Genomic DNA, 27,472 nt, shown 5'->3' with positions numbered 1-27,472 from the left:
CCTGGCACTATACTAGCTATACTGAGCACTATGCTAGCTATACTTGGGCACTATACTAGCTATACCTGGCACTATACTGAGCACTATACTAGCTATACTGGGCACTATACTAGCTATACCTGCCACTATACTGAGCACTATACTAGCTATACCTGGCACTATACTAGCTATACCTGGCACTATACTAGCTATACTGAGCACTATACTAGCTATACTTGGGCACTATACTAGCTATACCTGGCACTATACTGAGCACTATACTAGCTATACCTGGCACTATACTGAGCACTATACTAGCTATACCTGGCACTATACTAGCTATACCTGGCACTATACTGAGCACTATACTAGCTATACCTGGCACTATACTAGCTATACCTGGCACTATACTAGCTATACTGAGCACTATACTAGCTATACTTGGGCACTATACTAGCTATACCTGGCACTATACTGAGCACTATACTAGCTATACTGGGCACTATACTAGCTATACCTGGCACTATACTACCGATACTGAGCACTATACTAGCTATACTGAGCACTATACTAGCTATACTTGGGCACTATACTAGCTATACCTGGCACTATACTGAGCACTATACTAGCTATACTGGGCACTATACTAGCTATACCTGGCACTATACTAGCTATACTGAGCACTATACTAGCTATACTTGGGCATTATACTAGCTATACCTGGCATTATACTGAGCACTATACTAGCTATATACCTGGCACTATATTAGCTATACTGAGCACTATACTAGCTATACTTGGGCACTATACTAGCTATACTTGGGCATTATACTAGCTATACCTGTCACTATACTGAGCACTATACTAGCTATACTGGGCACTATACTAGCTATACCTGGCACTATACTACCTATACTGAGCACTATACTAGCTATACTGAGCACTGTACTAGCTATACTTGGGCACTATACTAGCTATATTGAGCACTATACTAGCTATACCGAGCACTATACTACCTATACTGTGCACTTTACTAGCTGTACTGGGCACTATACTAGCTATACTGGGCACTATACTAGCTATACTGGGCACTTCACTAGCTATACTGGGCACTTCACTAGCTATACTGGGCACTATACTAACTATACTGGCACACACTAGGGGGGATCACACGGCCAGCATTTCCTACCCACGGCTTATATGAGGGTCAATCATTTTTCCCTGTTTTTTTTTCAGGAAAAAGTTGGGGGGTCGGCTAATATGCGGGTCGGCTTGCTTGCGAGTATATACGGTAGTTATAATTCATTCACTCCTGAAGCCCAGCCAAGCATGGGTTTATCTGTGGGTTAGGGTCTATGATGCCAGGTTTGAATGATAAATATCACTGGGTGTCATCAGCATAGCAATATGTCAGGCGTTTTCCTAGTGGTAGCATGTATATGGTGAGCAATGAAGAGAATAATATCGCACCCTGGGTACACCATATTTTAATGGTACAGGGTTGGACTGGAAAGGCCCCAAGGCTACCCTGTGTTTTCTGCCAGCCAGGAAGGAGTTGAACCATTGGAGAATTAAGCTGTCTATGCCACAGTACTCTTGTAGGCTGTTAAGCAAGTTTTCATGATCAACTGTGTCAAAAGCCGCTGAGAGGTTGAGCAAAATCGAGATGGAACATTGGCATCTGTCTCTTGCCATGAGCAGGTCGTTGCAGATCTGGGTGAGAGCTGTTTTATAGCTCTGATGTTTTCTGAAGCCAGATCTATTAAATGTAGAGGACAGAGGAAGACATTGTCGCTTAAACTGATCATAAATCACCAGATCAGGCCATAGTCATTTACTCACTTACTGCCTTGCACTCATTAGGTCATCTTCATTTTTTAAATTCTGTTACAGGTCCACTTTAGGAAAAACAGACCTTATTGTTGTGTTTGGCTGGCAATCCTTGGATTATTGCATTTAATTTCCTTGTTCCTCTTAATTAAACTGCTGCTGTTGCATTTAAAATGGGTAAATAGAAGGGAAAATAGCAACACAATGCCACTGTAAAGAGGTCTGGGAGAGTGCTGTAGGATTTCTGGGATAAAACATTAAACGGCAAGCAGCCCAAGGCATTATTTCAAAGTTACTGCTCACATTTATGGTGCAGCAAGTAATATCGATACACAGCCAGAGCACAGGACTATTCTGATGAAAATATGATTGCTTTTACCCCCAAACTCCAAACACAGCCACTACAACTACATAAACTGCTTTATGGGACCCGCGCTTGTTTAATTTTCTCAGAGAAAGACAGTAAAAGGAGAATTATGGGAAGATTTATGGGTCTGAGCCGCATTCGAAACGCACCAGCAGCTGTTGGGAAACATTAAACAACATTAAAACCCAGTCCCCCCTCCCCAAATCTGCCACTCCTATTGTACCATACACCTGCTAGCATGACACTCTGCTATGCTGTATAATTCACTGGAAGCAGCGGCTGATATATGCACAGGTCTAAGTGTTCTTCCAGCAGCAAGATTACTGTGGGGCAAATGGCACAAGTAAGAGCAGAGCTGAGTTACTGTGATCCATAATTTGCAGAAGGGAAAATCCCAGCTAGATCTCGGGTTTAAAGACCGAAAACCATTGTAGCGTTATTCGTTTTTGCTGCTAGCATTTTTGAGCATTGTATATGACGGCAGTTTCCAACCTATGTGCCTTGATAACACATTTATGTGTCTCAGCAGCTCAGGCCATGTGTCACAGCTGCCCAGCTATTTACATGCGCACTGCCTACTAATGTGATAATGTTATGGTTTAAGCATTCATTGCATGATGCTAAGTGTCACGATATTTCATTGTAACCTGTTATGACACGAAACTGGTTGGGAAACGCAAGTATGTGGTGACCTTATCATTTCTACAAGTGTTGTTCACGATGATGAAAATATAGACCCATTTATGAATAAGGAAAGGAAAATAATCCTTGATCTGGGTTCATCTTATGTTATGTACTTGTTAGCAGATACTGTAAACACACAAATGAATCACCCTCTTTAAAGAGGAACTGTAGCAAAGAGGGAAAAATAAATCAATACATTGCAAAGTGAAAAGTTAAAAACAGAAGAGAGATCAAGAAATGATTGATATTCACCATGTAATTTGTTCATATTGTTTGATGCACAATCACCCTGCGCATCATCATATTTACTACTGGCAGACATGAAATAGAACAGACAGCACCAACTGCAATTATCTATAACCACACCCCCTAACAATGGCATAGGCTAAAATGTTTTATTTTTATATATAGCCATGGAATATGTTGGCGCTTTATAAATCAATAATAATAATATTGATATACATATGCACAAAGGAAGATACTGGTTGCTTGGCAGTTTGAAACAGTTGTTATTTCCCACAATGCAACAAGGCTCCCACAATGTGATGTCAGGACCTGGGTGCTGGGACACCCGTAGCAAGGTAAATGTACACTCTCCAATACTACAGCACCTGCAGCAAGGGAACCCCTTCATTTTGAGAGCATTTACAGCATCGGAATTGCTTTATAGCCAGAGCAGCTTCAGCAAGGTAGTGGGTGAGAAAACACAGGAAGTCCGGGAGCCCAATCTGGTGCAATACGTTAGTTAGTATGGGAATATTAAGTAAGTACAATAGATTTTATACTCACAAGAGTAGGTTGCTGGGTGAGGCAACCACTTGTTCTCATTTGTGGGAAGTACCGTCCCCACTCAGCCTTTGTTCTTGGTCCCTGCTCCAAAAAAAATAGATCTATCGGAGAGTTTCCGATATAGATCTTCCCCTAGGACAAGGGGCTTGGGTAAGTTTGTGGGAAGAGTAGGAGACGCCCGGTAGAATGGAAATAGTATATTAACTTTATATGGTAGATACAGCATTCAATAAGAAAATGGTGTGATCCTACCTTCTAGATGTCCCCTTTCAGGAACTATACAAACTGGAGTTTATGCTTTTGTAATTCAATTTTATTTTGCACAAGACAACGCATTTCACGGTCAAAACCGCTTCCTCAGGTCAGTGATAGTGCCTTAAAAATCATTGCTGTGCAATTTGTTCACATTGTTTGATCCTTCGTGAGCCTGCAGGTCAGCATTTTTACTTTTGATAGACATGAAAAAAATTGTAAACATTTCCACTAGCAATGTGATAGGCTAAAAGTGAGTTTCACAGAGAGGAATCTGTCATGGCCCTGAAAACATACTGTGGGAGGGATTTCTCCTCAATATCAGCCACACAGACGTCTCTGGTGAACTATTCGAGGAAAGAAAGATTTCTTATTGGCTACTGATTGGGATAAAGTTTAATCCTGGGTTAAAGTTCCTGTTTATTTTTAAGCCCCTCCTTATAAGTCATGTACCCTGAGACATTGTGCACTGCTAGTGGAGTCTGGGTGACCTCTGCAGAGATCTATCACACTGGAAGTCACTTGTCATGTATAAGTAAGAGGTCAGTATGACAGCTATGCAGTAGCAACAACATCATGACTCATGACCGTCACTGAAAAATGATGCCATGTTTTCACAGAATATTTGCACTTTTGCTATTAAATTGTTTCTGTACAAAATTCTGCTCATCCCTAGTGTATAGTTTGTTTTACTTCCTATGCTTTTCTTTCACAGATCTATTATAGTATATTTTTTGACTTTTTGAAGATCAATATCATTTAGTCCCATTTATTTAAACTGCCACTTTCTTCCTCAACCCCAAAGAAGTCATCCCTTGAGACTCTTTTTAGCTGATTATTTCAGATGATATCTAGTAGACATTGACAAGATGAAAGGCTTAATCTCAGCTATAAAATATACAAAATAATAACAAATTAGGATCCTCTGTAAATGCATTTTACTGTTCACAGTGCTCTGAAGAAATTACTCACAACATAGATAATGTAAAGTTGATCCTTAAGGACACACAGCAGAAGATACTAAATTATGTACCAAGATACTAAGTTTTACCTTAATTATCTTAGTTTCAACAGTAAAAGGGCTTTTTTACTTATTTATGGCTTTATATTTGTTATTTGAACCTCACACACCCAGAGAAGTCATAGCCTAGCTTATGATATTAAGCATGATTTTCTCCCTGAACCCTCTGGGGGAACAGCACGGTGGCGTAGTGGTTAGCGCTCTTGCCTTGCAGTGCTGGGTCCACGGTTCGAATCCCAGCCAAGTCAACATCTGCAAGGAGTTTTTATGTTCTCCCCATGTCTGTGTGGGTTTCCGCTGCATTGGGGGAGAAGATGGCTAAACGGTTGGAGGAGATTTTAAACTAGGATCTGGGGGGAGGCGGGAGGATAAAGTCTCAATACGTAGACAAGATGAGGTAAAAAGACAGTGGGAACCTATCATTATGGAGGGTGGAGAGGGGGGTGGGGACAGTGTAAAGATTAAAGAGGTTGGTAAAAATTCAAGTAGCCCATTTCATGTAAACAAAATTGGTAAATGTGGTGGTAAAAATATAAAGTGCATGGTAACCAATGCTCGGAGCCTTGCAAATAAAATAGACGAACTAGAGTTCATTCTGAATGACAAAGGCTATGACATTGTGGGAATAACCGAGACATGGATGGATGAAAGCCATGACTGGATAGCTAATTTAAAAGGATACAATGTGTTTAGGAGGGATAGAACAGGGAAAAAAGGTGGAGGGGTTTGTCTCTTTGTTAAGAATTCTCTTACAGCTGTCCTCAACGATGAGATGGAGGAAGATTGTGAAGATGTGGAGTCCGTTTGGGTAAATATTCATGGTGGTAATAAAAGTTGCCAATTGCTTATTGGGGTATGCTACAGGCCACCTCTTATTAATGAAGCTGCAGAACTGAGATTACTGCAGCAGATTGAAAAAGCTGCAAGTAAAAATGAGGTCATAATTATGGGCGACTTCAACTTTCCAGACATTGACTGGAGTATTGAGGCTACCCATTCTGGTAAAAGCAGCAGATTTCTGGCAGCACTACAGGACAATTACTTGACTCAAATGGTAACTGAACCAACTAGGGGGAATGCGTTACTGGATCTGATAATTTCTAATACACCAGATAATGTATCAAATGTGCAGGTTCAAGAACATTTGGGAAATAGTGATCACAACATGATAACGTTTGATCTGGTGACTGATAGGCCACGGGGCAGCAGGACCACTAAAACTATGAATTTTAGAAAAGCAAAGTTCAATCAAATTAGGCAGGCACTAAGTTTGGTGAACTGGGATAATGTACTACAAGGGGAAGACACTGAAGGGAAATGGCAAGCTTTTAAACTTCTACTCAATCAATATTGTAGTATGTATATCCCATATGGAAACAAAATGTCTAGGAATAAAAAAAGGCCTCTATGGATGAATAGAAAGGTTAAAGATAAAATGAAGAGGAAAAAGAATGCCTATAAGGTCTTAAAACAGGAGGGGACCAAGGCTGCACTAAGCAATTATAAGGAGTGCAATGAAAATTGTAAAAAAGAAATTAGGCAGGCAAAGATTGAAGCTGAAAAACAAATCGCTAAGGATATCAAATCTAACCCAAAAAAGTTTTACAAGTACATTAACTCTAAAAAAAAGAAAGGTTGACTGTATAGGACTCCTAAAGGATGAGGGTGGGAACTCAATGGTGGATGACCAAGGTAAGGCAGAGTTATTAAATGCTTTCTTTGCTTCTGTCTTCACAAAAGAAACAGCACTGTTGCAAACTACAGAGGCGGAAGAGTCTCAATCTTCTAACTGTAATATTAAATACTTAACGCAGGAAGAAGTGAAGGCAAGACTAAATAAATTAAAAATAGACAAGGCACCTGGCCTGGATGGCATGCATCCTCGGGTCCTAAGGGAATTAAGTTCAGTTATAGATAAACCCCTTTATCTTATCTTTTGTGACTCTCTTGCAACTGGCAGAGTCCCAGTGGATTGGCGTACAGCCCACGTTTTCCCATTATTTAAGAAGGGCAAAAAACCATATCTGGGAAATTATAGACCTGTAAGCTTAACATCAGTTGTATGCAAACTATTTGAGGGGTTACTAAGAGATACTATACATGACTTCATACTAGAAAATAATCTTATTTCTCAGCATCAACATGGGTTTACTAAAGATAGGTCCTGTTTGACTAACATGCTCAGCTTTTATGAGGTAGTGAATGCTAATATGGATATTGGGAATGCTGTAGATGTGATATACTTGGACTTTGCAAAGTTCTTCGACACTGCTCCCCACAAAAGTCTGGTGCAAAAGTTGAGGATGCAAGGACTGGGGAAGAGTCTGTGTTCATGGATAGGGAACTGGCTAATGGACAGAAAACAAAGAGTTGTGGTCAATGGATCGTACTCAAAATGGGAGACTGTTAGCAGTGGGGTCCCACAGGGGTCTGTTCTGGGTCCAGTGCTCTTCAATTTATTTATTAATGACCTAGTAGATGCAGTAGTGAGCAATGTTGCTATTTTTGCAGATGATACAAAATTGTGCAGAATCATCAACTCTCAGGAAGATTGTGTCATATTGCAACAGGATCTGGATAGGATGGCTATATGGGCACATACATGGCAGATGAAATTCAATGTTGACAAATGTAAAGTCATGCATTTTGGACGTACTAATGGTACTACAGTTGGGGACATCAAACTTGGAGAAGGATTTAGGAGTACTCATTGACAACAAGTTAAATAATCGTACTCAATGCCAAGCAGCTGCAGCTAAAGCTAACACATTTTTGGGATGCATTAAAAGGGAAATAAAAACTCGAGATGCTAGCATAATATTGCCCCTGTTTAACTCTCTAGTAAGGCCACATCTGGAATATGGAATTCAGTTCTGGGCACCACATTACAAAAAAGATATTGCAGTTTTAGAGCAGGTGCAGAGACGAGCAACAAAATTGATACGTGGGATGGAAGGTCTCACTTATCAAGAAAGGTTAGATAAACTGGGTTTATTTAGTCTAGAGAAAAGACGCCTTAGAAGGGATCTAATTAACATGTATAAATACATCAGAGGGCAATATAATACTTTGGCGGATGAGCTTTTTGTCCCTAGGCCTTCTCAAAGGACTAGAGGACATGATTTGCGCATGGAGGAAAAACGTTTTAGCCATTTATTTAGGAAAGGGTTCTTTACAGTAAGAGTGATTAAGATGTGGAATGCATTGCCACAGGAAGTCGTTATGGCAAACTCTATACCTGCATTTAAAGGGGGCTTAGATGCTTTCCTTGCGTTGAAAGACATCCATGGCTACAATTACTAGGTAATGCCTAATGATGTTGATCCAGGGATTTTATCTGATTGCCATCTGGAGTCGGGAAGGAATTTTTCTCTTTAGGGGCTAATTGGACCATGCCTTACAAGGGTTTTTTCGCCTTCCTCTGGATCAACAGGGATATGTGAGGGAGCAGGCTGGTGTTGTACTTTATACTGGTTGAACTCGATGGACGTATGTCTTTTTTCAACCAAAATAACTATGTAACTATGAGTACGCCGGTTTCCTCCCAAAAACATACTGACAAGTTAATTGCCTTCCACCTAAAAATTTTCCCTAGACTATGATACATACACTACACAGTACATACATAGACATATGACTATGGTAGAGATTGGATTGTGAGCCCCTCTGAGGGACAGTTAAGTAACAAGACAATATAATCTGTATAGCACTGCGGTAGATGTTGGCACTATATAAATGCTTAATAATAAAAAAAAATCATGTGATGTTCCCATTTACATAAAAGAAAGAACGCAAAAGTTCCACCGTAATTCATCTAGCTAGCAGTAATGATGCTGATACACTGGCACTAGATATGATAAATTTAAGAATGTAAATTGGGATGAGGTCAATTTTTTCAATGGTCAGAACGTGACTAAAGCCTGGTGTTGATCCAGGGATTTTATCTGATTGCTATCTGGAGTCGGAATGGATTTTTTTCCCTTTTGGGGCTCATTGGACCATGCCTTGTAAGGGTTATTTTCACCTTCCTCTGGATCAACAGGGATATGTGAGGGTGCAGGCTTTATTTTCTGGTTGAACGCGATGGATGGATGTCTTTTTTCAACCCATATAACTATGTAACCTGCAGGGATTGAGACTCGATTCTTAGGGCAAAAGTTAGGGAACCAGTTCTTTATTTGTTGCTAGCATGCACGCTAGCAATGGATTTTATTGCTATGGAGGGGGAGAATGGTGTTCTCCCCCTCCAATGTCTAGATGTACAGATGCTAGTTTCTCAGCGAGGTGACCTTAGCTGGCCTTGGCTGGCCGCTTTAGCCAACAACCATCTAGCATGTGTACAAGGCCTCAATAATTTAAAAATGAATATTGTAAAGGTAAGAATTGTTTTACTAAGTTACATATAGCAAAGTTCTACTTTGAATAAGGGAGATAAGATTGTTAATTACTAGAGTGATCTGAATTTACTGTTACTGTGAATATGTGGAGAGCATACAAACTTCATGTAGATAGTGTTATGGCCCAAATTCGAACCAGGGAAATGATCTGATCAGGAGGAAGGGAAGTCAAAACGACTTCCTAAAACATTGGAACTGCATTAACTTTCTCTCCGCTTCTATAGCACAACATTTTACAGCAGTGAAGTTTTTTGTCTTAATTTCAGATCCTATTCTGCTTACTCAAAATTTTACAAATTGCAGATGCTAAGCACCATAGCGCTGTACAAACTGCAAAAACATACAACAATGGGGAGCATAGATACATGCAGTTCAAAACTCTGTACAATGAGCTCCCTGCTCTTGCGAGCTTACAATCTAGAGGTTTGTGGGATGGTGACACTAACGGAGTAAATGATGGGGTTAGCAGATGAGGCAGTGAACCCTAGCTATAACAAATTATAGGTCTATCTTGATCTTGAGGGTATGTTTGAAAATTTCCAGGCTTGGAGCAGGCTGTTGGAGAGAGTTCCAAAGGAGAAGTGACACTCGTGAGAAGCCCTGGATGCAGGAGTGAGAGGAAGTGACCAATCTGGACAACAAGAAGGTCTCATGGGAGGAGCAAAGGTTCTAGGAGGGATCATATCTAGAGATCACTGAAGAAATGTATGGAGGGGATAGCTTACGTAACTTTTCATCATTTGACAATTGAAAAAGTAGCCAAAAGTCGCTGAAAGGGTACTATTAAAATTGTTTTAAGTATTTTCTTGCTTGCTGGAGGCTTATAAAAGCATTTTATGACAAGGTGTGAAAATATTGCTTACATGGTGTTTTGCCGCCCGGTCACTTTATCGCAGGGTGAGCTGAATGATGGCTCATCCTGCTGCTGCTGAAATTCTGGGTACTATTCCCCATCTGAGTCGTAGCAACTTGGAGGAAGAAGTAATTCTGGGTCCGGCACCCAAATTACACTGCTGTGCGGCCGTAGACATAATAACATTATGCCTATAGCAGCGCCCAGGTCAGGCGCAGCGCAGGGAGGAGTGCATGTTGAAATGACTGGTCTCTAAAAATATCACCTATGGAGAAAACTCAGGAGAAAAAGGAAATTGCGTATGGGCCATTAAGTGAGATTTAACGTGATAATAAAATCAGGAATAAAAACACCAATCACTTTAAAGTAAACAGAGATGAGATAATTTAAAAGATTTGCTACTCTACTCACCCGGGGATTCTTCCAGTCCCATAAGCACCTCCGCGTCCCTCGCTGTCCTCCCAAGTGCCTCTGTTCAGACGTGCAGAAGCTAGCGGCCCCGGTAACTGGCTCAGCCGTGTTGAGCTCTTCTGAGCATGCAAAGAAGAGACCGACTGGCGCAACTGAGCTAGTTACCAGGACCGCTAGCAAAGGGACGGAGGCACTCTGGAGGACGGCGTGGGACGCAGCAGTGCTTATGGAGCTGGAGGAAGGCCCGGGTAAGTAGCAAATATTTTAATGATCTCGTCCCTGGTACACTTGAAGGATGTAAAAGTCTCCTTTGAGCCTGGTCATCCAGAACCCTGCATTTTCGAAACCCTTTCTTGTACTACAGCACTAATTTGCACAGCTTAGGCAGTCTGGGCTGTCCCACTGGAAATCAGTCTGAGTGGACCCATTCAGGAGAGCTGGGCCTTCCTTTAAGTTTCTGTTGTGAAGCTGATAGCATTATGGAAGACATAATTATTGACTTATAACAGCTTGGCCAATTCATTATTTGGCGCAGAAAAGAAAGATAAAGTGGGGGGGAAGGTTATGCAAGACAAAAAAAAAAAAAAGAAAGAAGTGACAAAGATATTCTAGAGGGTAAGTACGGGGATAATAAAAAATAAGAAGGAATTAGACTCATTAGGTCTCCTGGGTAGTGACCTATTTAGCTACAAAAATGATTGTTGATGTTAGGCTTAAGTTCACAATCTATTTTTAATTAGCAATTTTGTCATCTGTGACCAGAAAGTAAGAGAATAGGGAATGAGATGGCTCAGAGCTTTGTGCAGTTTTGTAATGGTGAGTGTATTAAACAATTACATATTTATGTTCTACGGTCATGTTCAGGTGTAAATCTATTTACAGGGGGAAAGGGGGGGGGGGGGGTGACATTTGTATTGAAGAGGGAACTAATAAAGAGTTTGTGCAAGTAGGAATTATTTTAGGAAACCTCCCATTTATATAAATATATTTTTGTTGCTGCACTCTGTCCTTATAATGCAGTAGTGCCCCGAATAAGGAATGCTCATTCTGGTTTGTAGGGAATTTAAATGTCCGCATTTCCAATCAGAAATTGGCATTTTTGATTGGAAAACGGAAATCTGATTTCTGCGAAAATACTGCATTACCGGAACTAGTTTTTTAAGCCTAATCACAGAACTCAGAAGCATTGGACCAATCGGAGAATGCAGAGTCAACTCGGAAGTATTTGGCCAATCAGACAATACGAAAAATTACCAAAAAAAAAGACTCCTCAGAAAATGGAAAATGGAATTCTGTGGAAACACTGCATTACCTCAACTCGGTAATTTTAGCCCAATCACGGAACTCGGAAGCACTGGACCAATCAGAGAATGTAGATTAAACTCAGAAGTATTTGGCCAATCAGGCAGTATAAAAGAATGACCAAAAAAAAGACTCCTTGAATATAATCTGCTAAATCAGCAATGGTGGAAATCTGCATTTCCTCAGCATTGGAAACTGGCATTTCCAACCTTCCCTACCGCAAATACGCCATTATCTACAATGTCCAGCATACTTTGAAATGAACTCATATTCCCAGCAGTTCAGCAGTTTATTGGCAATGGTGTAAAGCTACATACCCACGGGGGACAAAAGTGGCTAGTCGCTAGCGCATAGGGGACGACAGCTCCGCCCGTGCGACAGCTGTCTACTCATCTCTGCCCAGAGACGCTGCCGAAGCTGTTGCCGAAGGTTCCTCCCCCCGCCGGAAGCTCCGTACATTGTGTATAGAGTTGCTGTCGCTAGTCCGCACACACACGGCGGACTAGCGACAATTGCGGCGAAGTTGCGGCGACAGCTGTTGCCGGCGATTGAACGAGTCAATCGTTTGGCAACAGCTCTAAGTATCGACGGTTCGGGGCGCGCGCGTCATACACACGGGCGACCTGTCGCCACAACACGCGCGTGCCATGTGGTTGCGGCGACAGCCATACCCCGTGTGTATGAGCCATTACTGATTCCTTCACATAAGTACAACCCCCATTCAACATCCAGTCCACCATGCCCAACCGTGCGTGAACACAGATGCCTGAATCCCAGATCATTTCTTACACTGTCCAATTTGGCTGATGCCCACTAATGATCACCACTTAAAGGAGTTGTCGGGCAAGAATTAAGAAAATAAGTGCTACTTACCGGGGGCTTCCTCCAGCTCCAAGCTCCCAGCACGTCCCTCGCCGCAGCTCTCCATGCAGCCGTTTGCCGGAGCTCCGACCCGGTCCGCGGGGATGACGTCAGAGCGACCTGGAGGTCGCTCTGTACTGCGCCTGCTCGATCAGCGCTGTCAATCACCGCCACGTGGGCCGGAGCGGACTGCGCAGGCGCAGAACTACTGTGCCTGCGCCTGACGTCATCGGCGGGGACCGGGTCGGAGCTCCGGCGAACGGCTGTGCGGAGAGCTGCGGCGAGGGACGTGCTGGGAGCTTGGGCCTGGAGGAAGCCCCCGGTAAGTAGCGCTTATTTTCTTAATTTCTGCCTGACAACTCCATTAATATATACAGTATGACAATAGTCACTTGCTGCTGGCAATTATTGCCAAAAGGGGTGATCATGGCAAAAAGGTGAACCATTTGAAAAGGGAATTTTAAGTGGGATAAAACTCTGACATAACATTCAATAAATAAGTCTTCCTACTTTTATTACCCATACAGTTATCATATTTGCTTTTGTGTACAAGTTATATTGTCTTTCTACAAATAACAAATTCCCAAGTACAGTTTATCTGCTCTAAAAGCTGCCATTGTATTTTACTGAATAGCTGCTGCTGTATTTATAAATTAAAATCTACTTAGTGAATATTTCTCAACTCTTTCTGCTTCTCAGCTCAGTACAGCCCAGTTTCAGCAGTTTGCTAATGTCTACTAAATGTATCAGATAAAGGAATGTAAACAAAAGATAATGTTATCACCTCTTCGGATGTGGCCAGAAGCTGCCCACTGAAGCAAGGAGATTTTCACTGAAGAAAAAAGTGCTGTGTTCAACTGTTTGAATAGTGTGCTACGTTTTTTTTTTGTTTTTTTTTGTGGTTCATCAGAGGCGATGATGGTCTCTGATGAAGCAGAGTTAATCTCTGTGAAACAGCTGTCAGATGTCGCTTTTTTCCCCCACTGATGTAACCACTGTGGCCACCCAGCCACAATAAAGGGTTTTTATGCAGCTGTGCCCATCTCTCTATCATCTTTTTTGGATTGAAAATGTGGATATCATTGGAGCATGCTGCAGGTAAGCCCGGGTGTGGTTTGATCCATCCCTGTTGCATTTTTGGTGCCAGCACTTTTTGTATCTACGTTGAAATTTTTTGTGGTAGTAGATTTTATGCTCTAAATAAGTTTTAAGAGCAAAGAGGAAATGCTGAGTTACATACCACTTTAAGCTGATCCTCACATATGGCAGTTGACTGATCTCCAGAAAAGTGCCATTATGTTTGCAGAATTAATAGCAAATTGATAGCAATTCAGCATGTCCAGTTGCTAATGATTTGTCTGCGGACATTGAAGGATACCAGTATATGCCTGGGAGAAGAGACCAAAAACATCCTTGAGTAATTGTTTTGGAAGACCTAAGTTGCAAGTGAATATGACGAACTTTTAGCCATGCTGATGAACAGCAGCATCACTGGAGCCTGTAAAAGCAGACAATATGCCGAGTCAGGGGCGTAACTATAAATCATGGGGCCTCCCAGCAAAAACGTGATGCTCCCCCCAACGTTTACACGCTTTCACTTGCCAATCCCTTGTGACCCTCACAGTCTGGGTCCAGTTTCCAAGGATCATGAAACAAGTGTGGCCATCATGATCCCCCCCCCCCCCAATAAGTGTAGCCACAAAAAAAAACTGTTGTAAAGGACTGACCAATTTATCAGCTCTGGGCCCCCTGCTGCTGCAGGGGGACTACCCCCCTCTAGTTACGCCCCTGTGCTGAGTCAAAAGTACATAGGAATGACCTCTGCTGCACTTTTATTGCCTACACAAGTAGAGATGGCCCGAACCTTCGATTTTCCATTCGCAAACCGCGAACGTGAACTTCCGCAAAAGTTCACAAACATGCGGACTTCCGCGAACCGCAATAGTCTTCAATGGGGAGGCAAACTTTGAAAACTAGAAACATTTATGCTGGCCACAAAAGTGATGGAAAAGATGTTTCAAGGGGTCTAACACCTGGAGAGGGGCATGGCGGAGTGGGATACATGCCAAAACTCCCCAGGAAAAATCAGGATTTGATGCACAGCAGCGTTTTAAGGGCAGAAATCACATTTTATTGCTAAATTGGAGGCCTAAATTGCTTTCAAACATCTTGCATGTGTATACATCAATCAGGGAGTGTAATTAGTGTACTGCTTCACACTGACAGACCAAACTCACTGTGTAACGCACCGCAAACAGCTGTTTGTGTAGTGACGGCCGTGCTGGACCGGTGCACACCGTGGTGAGAGTGCAGGCGATAGCGGTTTTCAAGCCCATATGGTCGGGCTGAGGTAGCTGAATGGCAGAACAACAGTGACTTAGTGTCCAGCTGATCGAATTTGGTCTGTCCTCAATGAAGCAACGACTTTATTATCTATCTTCTTGGGTCAGGTGTGCCCCCCAACACACTCATATAGCCGGCGGTCATTGCTTCATTGTGATATGCAAGCCCCTTCACCGCGGCAAGGTAATGATCACGAAGGGGAATTGACACATGTACATGCCTTTTTTTTGTTTTGTTGTTGCAGCTGCTGTGCAGCCAGAAAAATTAGGCAGGCATGTAAAATTATTATAGTGGCCGCTGCTTACAGCGGCCTTAAAAATTCAGGAATCCGCCTAGAGTCCTGGTGGACCCTATTGGTGATAGCAGTCAAACGGTCTGCAGGCAGAGATGCTGTGGGGGGACCGACTTAGTCTTGGGGCAGGCAGCCAGTCACACGGCGTGCAGGCAGAGATGCTGTGTGTTGGGACTGACTTAGTCTTCGGGCGGGCAGTAACCCTCCGGGATCCATGCCTCAATCATTTTGATAAAGGTGAGGTACTGAACACTTTTGTGACATAGGCGACTTCTCTTCTCAGTGACAATGCCTCCAGCTGCGCTGAAGGTTCTTTCTGACAGGACGCTTGAGGCAGGGCAAGACAGAAGTTGGATGGCAAATTGGGACAGCTCTGGCCACAGGTCAAGCCTGCGCACCCAGTAGTCCAGGGATTCATCGCTGCTCACAGTGTCTACATCCACACTTAAGGCCAGGTAGTCGGCTACCTGCCGGTCGAGGCGTTGGTGGAGGGTGGATCCGGAAGCGCCAAGGCGAGGTGTTGGACTAAAGAATGTCCGCATGTCTGACATCACCATGAGATCACTAGAGCGTCCTGTCCTTGCCTGCGTGGACATAGGAGAAGGTTTACTGGCAGTGGTACCTTTATTCCGTTGTGCTGGACATCACCCTTAAACACACTGTAAAGCATAGTTGCCAGCTTGTTCTGCATGTGCAACATCCTTTTTGCCTTCAGGTGAATTGGTAATGGTAACATGTCTGCCACTTTGTGCCTATACCAAGGGTCTAGTAGCGTGGCCGGGTCTACATGAAAAGGGCGCCGGTAAAAAAGGGCGCCTGGTGGAGCCCATATATACCAACTTCGGCTACAAAAAAGGCGCCTGGTGTAGCCCATATAAACTTCGGCTACAAAAAAGGCGCCTGGTGTAGCCCATATAAAAACTTAGGCTAGAAAAAAAGGCAATAATATGGGCTACAAAGGGGCACCTTACTGTAGCCGAAAAAAATACGGGCTACAAAGGGGAGCCCGCTTGTAGCCGAAAACCTTGTAGCCGAAAAAATATGGGCTACAAAGGGGAGCCCGCTTGTAGCCTATATCAAAACTCGGGCGCCCTTTTCTACACCTTGTAGCCCATATTTCCAGAAATAACATTGATGTCTATGGCGGCGCCCTTTTCATTCAGGCAGCTCGGGCGCCCTTTTCAACCGATCCCGCGTGGCCACCCAGTACAGCTCATTCCCCTTGAGTTTTTTTTATACGGGGGTCCCTCAACAGGCTGGACAGCATAAAAGATGCCATCTGCACAAAGTTGGATCCATACTGTAAGGCTTGGTGGTGTATTCTCCACAGTCAGCATGCAACGCATGAGCTGACGTGGAGGAGGTACACACACTAGCACAAAGAAACAGGCTATCCCTAGTATAGTGGAGGGGAGGACTGACTCCAATAGGAGATTGTGGCGCACAGAGCCAGTGCAGATCTGACAGCCACAAACAATGCTTTCGTTATAACGTCTCAGCGCAAAGTAGCGCTGAGCGCATAAACCAGAACTGAGGAGATCAGGACAGGTAGACAGAATGAACGCTTGCTAGCTAGCGGCTACTTAGCGACAGCAAGCGTCCAAAACCAGACAGACTGGAATGAGGCAGCCAATGCGTTGCGGCGATGGCGTGCCTCACAAAGACAGGACAGGATAGTCAGGAAATAGCAGGATCGAGATAGATGAACGTAACACAGATAAATATACAATAAGTATGTTTTCCTAGCGTATTACAATTACAGCTATCAATGAAACTATTTGTAACGTCTGACTAACATATGTATATATCGGCAATGAACCGATATATGACATAAGCAGGAACGCTGACTAGGACTGGAGTAATACAGGGAACAGGACTCAGAAGGATTCGCTATCTCTTCGCAGAGATGAACGCAATCCACAAACAGTAACAGAACAGGATTCAGAAGGATTCGTTATCTCTTCGCAGAGATGAACGCAATCCACAAACAGGACCAGGAACAGGATAACTAGCTCAGCACGGGTGCTCACGGTACGCGCAAACTACCAAAACGTGCTGGAAAACTGACTAACTGAACACAGGAAATAAACAGTTCGTGTACGTATATATCAGCGACACTGATGTATCAACGTAACACGAATACAAGAAAAATAATAAACGTGCTGGTATGCATATATATTGGCAATGAACCAATATATGATGCAAAACCAGCAAAGTATCTTTAGAACAAGAAACACGATCGGGGGCTGAAGCGACAGCAAGACGGGCTTAAACTGAAGCTATGAAAACCCAAGGAAACCCTACAGGAAGCAGATCTTTATACTGAGGTCATCCAATGGGAGCAGACATGCAGATTCCCACACAGGTGAATGAAATCAGTCACAAGCTGACAGCAGGGAAAGACAGACAAAGCTATGCAGCTTGCATGGAAATAGATCAGAACTGCCTGAGCTGCAGCACTACTACTTCCAGCAACAGCTGCTGCAGCAGCGATCATCACACATACGTACTATCCAACTCCTCTTGCTCTACCTCAGTGATGTCAGGTAAGTTCTCCTCCTCTCCCCAGCCACGAACAATACCACGAAGGAGTTGAGCAGCACAAGCCCCCTGTGATGCCTGCTGCGGTTGTTCTTCTGCTGCCTCCTCCTCCTCCTAAAAAAAACCACCTTCCTCATCATCTTACTCCTCTTCCCCACACGACTCTTCCTCCTCCTCCTCCGCCCTCTGTGCTGCCGCAGGTGTTGAGGAAACATCTGGTTCTGAGGAGAATTGATCCCACAACGCTTCCTCCTGTAACTGTTCCTGTTCACGCTCATCCACAGCTTGATCCACCACTCTACGCACGGCACGCTCCAGGAAGAAGGCATACGGGATCAAGTCGCTGATGGCGCCTTCACTGCGACTCACCATGTTTATAACTTCCTCAAACGGCCGTATGAGCCTGCAGGCATTTCGCATGAGTGTCCAGTTCTTTGGCCAGAACATCCCCATCTCCCCAGAGCATGGCCTTCTACTGTAGTTGTAGAGATACTGGGCAATGGCTTTCTCCTGTTGTAGCAGGCAGTCGAACATTAGGAGGGTCGAATTCCAGCGAGTCGGGCTATCGCAAATTAAGCGTCTCACCTGCAAGTTGTTTCTCTGCTGAATATCGGCCAAGCGTGCCATGGCCGTGTAAGTCAGCCTGAAATGCCCACACAACTTCCTGGCCTGCTTCAGGGGGTCCTGTAAGCCTGGGTACTTACACACAAATCTCTGGATTATGAGATTGAGCACATGTGCCATGCAGGGTACATGTATCAACTTTCCCAAATTCAAAGCCGAAATGAGATTGCTGCAGTTGTCACACACCATGTTGCCGATCTCCAGTTGGTGCGGGGTCAGCCACTGATCCACCTGTTTGTTCAGAGCAGCCAGGAGAGCTGCTCCAGTGTGACTCTCCGCTTTGAGGCAAGACATGTCTAAGATGGCGTGACACCGTCGTACCTGGCGTGCAGCATAGGCCCTGGGGAGCTGGGGCTGTATAGCTGGAGAGAAGATCGCAGCATGAGTAGAGTTGCACTGCCACTCAGCCAAGGAGGAGGAGGAGGACAACAGCGAAGAGGATTTAGCAGGAGGAGTAGGAGGAGAAGGAGAGGAGGTGGCAGTAGGCCTGCCTGCAAGCCGTGGAGGTGTCACAAGTTGGTCCGCTGCACAGCCACGTACTCCCTGCTTGCCATCGGTCCCCAGATTGACCCAATGGGCTGTGTAAATAATGTACCTGCCCTGGCCGTGCTTCGCAGACCAGGCATCCGTGGTCAGATGGACCCTTGACCCAACGCTGTGTGCCAGAGATGACACCACTTGCCTTTCTACTTCCCAGTACAGTTTGGGTATCGCCTTTTTTGAGAAATAATTGCGGTCTGGTATCTTCCACTGTGGTGCCTCAATGGCCACAAATTTTCAGAAGGCCTCAGAGTCCACCAGCTGCTATGGTAACAGCTGGCGGGATAACAGTTCCGCCAAGCCAGCTGTCAGATGCCGGGCAAGGGGGTGACTGGCAGAAATTGGCTTCTTCCGCTCAAAGATTTCCCTCACGGACACCTGGCTGCTGCTGTGGGCAGAGGAGCAGGAGACGCTCAAGGTGAGAGGCGGAGTGGAGGAGGTTGGCTGTGATTGTGAAGGTGCAAGGGAGAAAGCGGCTGAAGATGATGCACCTGAAGGAGGAAGAGGAGAAGGAGGGTGGCTTTGCTTTTGTGTGCTGCTTTTCCTCTGCTGCTCTTCCCATTGCAGTTTGTGCCTTTTCTGCATGTGCTTTCATAAGGCAGTTGTCCCTACATGGTGCTGGCCTTTCCACAGCTCAATTTTTGGTGGCAGAGAGTACAGATGGCATTTCTCTGATCTTTGGCATACACACAAAAAAATGTCCACACAGCTGAGCCACCCTGGGGTGTGGGCACTATGGTGGCGTCAGCTGCTGACGTTGAAGGGCATGTTGGCTGGCTGTCCATAGGTGGCGATACATGGCGCCGGACACTGCCAACAGCTGTTTCTGATGACGAGCTCCCCCTGCTTCTTTCAGCAACTCATCTCCCCCTACTCCTCTCTGACTCCCCCTCTGAACTGCCCCCCATTTCATCTCCTCTACTGGGAACCCACGTGGCATCTGTATCATAATCATTCTCCCCAGCTTTGCTTGTATCAAACACCTCCAAAACTGCACCAACAGCAGGTACTTCATCATCCTCCTCCTCACACGTTATGTTCCATAGTGATGCCTAACTCAGACATATGAGGTGATGTAACTTGCTTAGCGCCTTCATCTTGTTGTAACAATAATGGCTGTGAATCAATGATTTCCCCACAAAATAACACCTGCGAAGTGTCAAATGTAGCGGATGTGGTACTTGGAGAAGCCCTGGTGGCTGTGGAAGATGAGGTGTTCTGCGTTAAATAGTCAACCATGTCCTGACAATTTTGGGAGTTGATGGGACGTGCCTTCTTCTGAGCACTGTACTTTTATCTAGGGCCGCACAAAATCACGTCAGCACGACCTTGAACAGACCTGCTGGGTGGCCTGCCTCTGGATCTGCCTCTGCCTGTTGTTTTGTCCATATCGGGGGGGGATGAAGTGAAAGGTATGCACTGACTTGACTAATACAATGTTCAGTCACACAGGTGCAGTGAAGGGTATGCAGTGACTGGTACAATACAATGTGCAGCTGCACGGACTGGTGTACTAAACAGCGTGCGGTCACACAGGTGCAGTGAACAGGTATGCAGGGATTGGTATTACAAATGTGTAGCTGTCACACACAGGTACCGTGAACAGGTGCAGTGACTGGTGGTATATTACACTGCTTGTACTCACGTAGGTGCACTGAACAGGTTACAGGTATGCACTGCAGTGATTGGTATTACAAATGTACAGCTGTCACACACATACACACACGCAGGTACCCTGAACAGCTGCAATGAATGGTGGTATTAACAATGCGTGCGCTCATGTAGGTAGGTGCAATGAACAGTGAACAGGTGCAGTGATTGGGATTACAAATGTGCAGCTGCCTGTCACACACACAGGTAGTCACTGAATGTGCTGGGCCTGGCAGTGGCACAGTAGGAATTACCACCAAGGGGCCAAAGGCCAGCTGTGACTGACTGACAGGGCTGTATATAATGCAAATGGGCCACAAAAAAAAGATCACAAGAACAAGATTAGCTCTCAAAAGAGCTGTTGAGGGTTGCTTTTTTAGCAATAAGAATTAGCGAGGAGCAAGCTAACAAGCCTACAAGAGCCTAACTCAGCTTTCCCTATAGCTCTCTCTGCAGCAGCAGCAGCAGCTCTCCCTTCTCTAATTACTGCAGGCACACGAGTGAATGAAATGCCTGATGCTGCCTTTCTTTTTATAAGGGGGGGGGGGGTGGGGCTCCAGGAGGGAGTTTAGCCTGATTGGCTACAATGTGCCTGCTGACTGTGATGTAGAGGGTCAAAGTTGACCCTAATGATGTAGTATAGGGGTGGACCGAACTTCCCGAAAAAGTTTGCAGTTCTTCACGATCGCGAACCACAGAAGTTCGCCGGTTCCCGTTCGCCGGCGAACCGTTCGGGCCATCTCTATACACAAGTAGGCAACCTGTGCTATCATAGTTCAAGAAACATACAAATTATTTTTTTTGCTCTCTATTTAATATGATCTGATAATTAATTTCCAGAAGGTGATCAGTTAATACATCCTGGCAATCGCCACTTGATCTCAGTGGCGTAATTCTCCTAAAACTTGCAACTAGTTATCCATATTTACCTGAATAAAGTAACGAATTACCAGCTGCAACCACCAATCCTTGCTACAAAAAGTAGCATAATGTGGCCCATGGACATTCATTCTGGTCACATACCACTTTTTAAAGTGGAAGTGGTACAAAAAACATAATTCCTCAACACTTGAATGCTCCACTTCAACACTTCACTGGGGAGCATTTCAGACACTTTTTATATATATAACCATCTGAAAAATCTGCAGCTACTTGTAAATAATGCAAAATTAAAGAAAAAAACAATACACAAGAAATGTACAAGGTTAAATATGTACCAGTGTTTTTCATGATGTAGAGTGTCTTTTTCTTTTGATGATGCTCGTGATAAGATGCAACTGCACAGCGGAGAAAAGTAAAAAAACAGTCACTTTACATCGAACCATATGCCCCTCTTCACATAACAGGGAACGTAAAAGGAAAGTTCCTGTGTCTCTTCCATATAACAAATATATACTAACAGGCTCTTGACAAGACAAAGGTAACGACACCGCACAACTGAAAAGTACGTGAGTAACCAAAGCACAATCCATTATTTTGTTCTAAGGACAAATACAATTACAGAGAAACATTTCATAAACATCAAAATGTGACCCTATTAAACCTTCTGCAGAAATGTTGCTGTATGGCAGACAAAAGAAAGGAATGTGACCACTTACTGCGTCGCCTGAAAAATGGGGCAGATGGATACGTAAGGCTAAGGCATGAACATGTGGAACTGAAAATATATTACTGTACTTATCTCACTCTTATTTTGTCATTTATGTCTGTGCCTTTTACGCGCCACTAGTAGGGATGGTCAGATATGCCCATTTTCAATTCCGTGGAAATTCCAATTTCTGATTTTCCAATTTCTGAGGTGTAAAAAAAAACAAAATTGGAAACAATTTCCAATTGTTGTCTTGTGATTGATCTAAAATTAAAAATTTGCAAAAAAACTTCTGCCTTCTCTGCTTGGTCCAATGCTTCCACGTTCTGTGATTGGGCTAAATTTACAGAGTTGCGGTAAATCAGATTTCAGATTTCCATTTTCCGAAAATGTTGAAATTTCAATTCAGTGGAATCGGAATGAGCATCCTAATGCCCCATACACACATCAGACCATAGTCTTTTGAAAATGAAAGATCACAGACCAATCTTACCACCCTTCATGTAGTATGAGAGCAATACCTACACAGTCTTTTCTATGGAGCTGAACTCCACATCAGAAAAAAATCTTTGCAAGATGCTGCACACACAGATGCTGTACAGGCACAAAAGATCAGTATCTGCAAAAGATCTGTTCCTGCCAAAGATCCATTCCTGCAAATTGCAATGATAGTCTATGAGATCAGCAGATCATTATACACACATGATTTAACTGACACTAATCTGCAGATCAGATCCACCAGGATGGATTTTCAGATCTGCAGAGGATTGTCTGATCTGCAGATAAATGTCAGTTAAATCATGTGTGTATGATGATCTGCAGATCTCATAGACTATCATTGCAATTTGCAGGAATGGATTTTTGGCAGGAACAGATCTTTTGCAGATACTGATCTTTTGTGTCTGTACAGCATCTGTGTGTGCAGCATCTTGCAAAGATTTTTTTCTGATGGGGAGTTCAGCTCCATAGAAAAGACTGTGAAGGTATGGCTCTCATACTAAATGGAATGGGGTAAGATTGGTCTGTGATCTTTCATTTTCCAAAGACTATAGTCTGATGTGTGTATGAGACTTTAGCCACTAGCTTGTTGCTATGGCGCGGGAGGAGGGCCAACAGCACAGCGCATGACTGAACAGACCAGAACGGGAGGGGTGAGTAAGAGAACATTGTCCTTGTCCTGCGCTCGGCCAAGATGATCGCTCAGTCCAATACATGTGGTCGATAACGGTGGCTGCCATTCAGATGCTAGATTCTCAGCTGTATACAAGGCTTCAGCTTTCTCTCTAAATTGAAGATACTACAGAACTCCAAAAAGGTTGGAGTAAAAAAATAAGGGATATCTAGAGAGGCAAATATATCTTCATATAAATGAATACACTTATAGGAGCTTAACCTTTTGCAGACCACATGACTCTAGCCCTTAACTTCCCTGGCGGTATGATTATTTCCGTATTTTAGTGTCTTTTCTGAATGTTTCAGACCCTAAAACCAGGAAAAAAAACATGCAGCCAGAACGCCTGCAGTAGCCCCAGGACTCACTCACCACCTTGGGCTGCAGTGCAGCAATTTTCCCTCTGTTCTCTGGGTGGCACTGTAACTCTATAGTGATATCAATGGCGGCGATTTCACCAGAGTGATTCAGAGCCTCCGTGGAGAGGAAGTAGAATGGCTGCCTGCGTCTGGATCCCCCGGGAGGTGAGTAAAAACTCCCGCTGTGCTCCATTGCTCTGCATTGAGCTTCCGGCAGCTAGCCCGAGAATAGCTTGGTGTTACCGCCAGGGAAGTTAAGGGCCAGAGCCTTTTTTTTTTAATCTCTAAAGGACACCTGAGGTGAGAGGGATATGGAGGCGGACATATTTATTTTATTTTAAACAAAAGCAGTTCCCTGGCATCCTTTTCGTGCATCAGTAGTATCTGAATCACACACCTGAAAGAAGCATGTTGCAAATCCAGTGTAACCTAAGCCAGATATCTGATCTGCATGCTTCAGAAGATTAGCAAGACAGCCAGGCAACTGGCATTGTTTAAAAGGAAATTGATATGGCAGACTCCATATCCCTATCATTTTAGGTGTCCTTCAGGTGTCCATTTCAAATGTATTTTTCTGTGATTTGCTTACACTGATCACATGGTCAGAAGTGAATGAAATAGGCTGTTGGTCTGGCGTACAGACTTTTCTGATAAAAATCTAAATCTTGGCATGGTTTCAAACAGGACTTAGATTTCGACAGGCTGTGCCCACTGCCCAGAACAGATTAGTGAGACCGAGGTGGGCTCAAAAAAAAAAAAAAAAAAAAAAAAAGTGGGCTACCTGACCTGGGGGACTGAGTGGATCAGGTAGTCGCAGAAACCGGCACTCCCCACCGCTCCTGTGGGCCACACTGGCCCACTTTAACTTTCGTGACCTATAGGTCACGACGCTGCAAGGAGAGACTCTGTGTCTCCCTCAGCGTGCAGGGAGGCAGAGGATCGGCAGGGGGCATGGCCAGGGAGAGAGATGCCCAATGGCAGTTCTGGAAACCCTGCAGGAATGCCTCTGGCGGGGCTTTTGAACAGGGATTCCCTCTCCCTGTGTTTACCTCAGAGATAGCGACAAATATTGTCGCTAATCTCGGGGGGCTATAGCGCAGTGGTGGGGTGGCAGAGAGTGGCGGTGTGGGGACACAGAAGCATGTCATGAGGCAGCAGACATGCCTCTGTGTCCCATCTGCCCACCTCGGGTTCTTTTTAAGGAGAGCATGAATGTGTCTGCACATTTTCTAAGGCTTATTCCTTAGATGGTCAAAAAACTTCACATATTTTCCAGGGAGATGTTATCAGGCTGAGGCATTAAAGTGAACTCTAGCATTGAAAATGCAGAGATATTATCATAGCATAATGATTGTTAATGTCATTGCTTTAATTAAAGTATTTTGCTACATGCTCAGTCATTTACTAAGGTTGTGAGCTGATCAAAATCAATGTATTTAAAGTGTACCTGTAGGGAGAAAAAAAGCACCAAATGAGTACTCGCCTCAACAGAGGAAAGTCGCTAGATAATACAAAGGCCTGTCCAGCCCTTGTAGTGGCTGGATAGAGTAATGGCTGGGCAGTGTACTGGCTGGACAGTATAATGGCTGTGTGTCACAAGAGGTAGCGCTCACGGTATGCGATCAACCCACCCTGATAAATTAGGGACTCAACAGAATACCCTTACATGCAAACCAGAATTAAGAACATTACAACCATAAAAATTACAATCCTCTCAAATGCAAAAAGACCAATTAAGTCCTCTTAGGTCTCAGTAGATATCATTAATGTCCAATATATTCCTTGATATGCTAAAAAACTGGACCATATGAATATGATCCTATGCAGTTGAAAGTCCAAGTTTTCAGGACCTAAAATCTACTAAGCTTATATTAGACATTAAACCAGGCTAGAATCAACATATAGGTCTAGTGAACGACAGTCTTCACATATAAATCCCTCAGGACCATATGGGTGTGCTCCTATGCGATTGAAAGTCCAAGTTTCCAGGACCTAAAATCTACTCAGCTTAAATTAAACATTAAAACAGGCTAGAATCAACATATGAATCGAGTGAAAAACAGTCTTCGCATAAATTCCCTCAGGAGCAGCAGTCATTGGCTTCCAGCAGTATCAAAACAGGTCACCTCCACCAGCACCCTTTGTGTGCCACTCACCCCTGTCCTAGACCAACCAATGGTCCATATGAGCCTTGGGACCGTTCCCGGGTCGTCCCCCACCACTCCAGCAACACAGTGTCCACCAATAGATGATAGATGATAATCTTCATATGATGAGTACCTCAGTAAGAAAAAGCTCCCATAGCATAATACTGTTAAAAACTATTTATTTATAAAAAGCAATTGCACTCACATGGTCTTCAGTTAAAATCAGCGTTTGAGTAATTTATAACACGGGCTCTCCCCCGTATGGTGGCCAGGCTGGCAGGCTTCTATCAGTGTTCCCCCTCCGTTTCCGCCGCGCGCACGGAAAAACGCTGGGATGGATACCACATGTGCCTCCTCGCCTCTGCTCACACTCAGGCTAGTTCCCACTTCCACATCAGGTTCCGCCCGATCGATTTCGTCACTCAGTGACTCATCAGGGGCATGGAGCCTGATGCCTATCGTGGGATTATATAGGCCAAAACCGGCCCCACTATACACACCCCCCTCCTCACATGCAAACTATCCATACTTCATTATTTCCCTTTCTGCTTCCTCACATGCAAACTATCCAAACTCCATTGCTTCCCTTTCTACTGCCATCTAGAGGCTTCAAGTGGCATAAGCTCCCAAAAAAACTCCATACATAGCCGCATTATCCAGCCTGCAAGTCTGCCGCCATCTAGGGGTTACATTTAACATTGCATCCCACAAACATTCAACATTGAGGAAAAAAAAAAAAAAAAAAAAAAAAAAAATTATTGCTCATCTATTGACCTTTTTTTTACACATAACCCATTTCCTTCCTCTGCAAGGTTACCAATTGTATGCATATTAACAATACCCATGTGCGTCCATTCATCCCCGCTCCACCTCCCCATAAATCTCCCTAACTTAATTTTCAATCCTCACCTCCCTAAACTAGGTCCCTCAGATCAATTCGACCCATTAGTTTTACCCACTTCCAGATTTAATTTTGTGGAGCAGGAGTAAATGGACACACATTTACAGATAGGTTATAGTTTCCATGCCCTATACACCCCCCACCATCAGAAATTCCCTCCATGGCTTTTGTATATATGTAAATCCCACATTCCTTACCCAAATACATGGGAGTCCATGTTGGCCATACCAGCCTGGTGCTAGTCCAGGTTTCTGTCGGGATGCATGCACACACATCACACCCCTACTCCCCTAGAAAACATACCAGGTCTATGTCTATATTAAGACCGTCCGGTCTCAAGGTGCCCATCCTATGTATCCATCGGGTCTCCTCCTGTGAGACTCTCTTTACTTTATTACATCCCCTCCAGTTGGGAATAATTTTTTGGAGCCCACAAAAAGATAAATCATTGGGATTACAATCATGGTGGCTCCCAAAATGGGCTGAGACACCATGATTGGGGTATCCCTTTTTGATATTACGCACGTGCTCCCCCATCCTCTCCTTGAGAGTACGGGTAGTCCTACCTAC

This window comes from Hyperolius riggenbachi, chromosome 4 (assembly GCF_040937935.1).
Source record: "Hyperolius riggenbachi isolate aHypRig1 chromosome 4, aHypRig1.pri, whole genome shotgun sequence".
Taxonomy (NCBI): Eukaryota; Metazoa; Chordata; class Amphibia; order Anura; family Hyperoliidae; genus Hyperolius; species Hyperolius riggenbachi.
The sequence above is the reverse complement of the archived record's forward strand: the minus strand, read 5'-3'. Positions refer to the sequence as shown.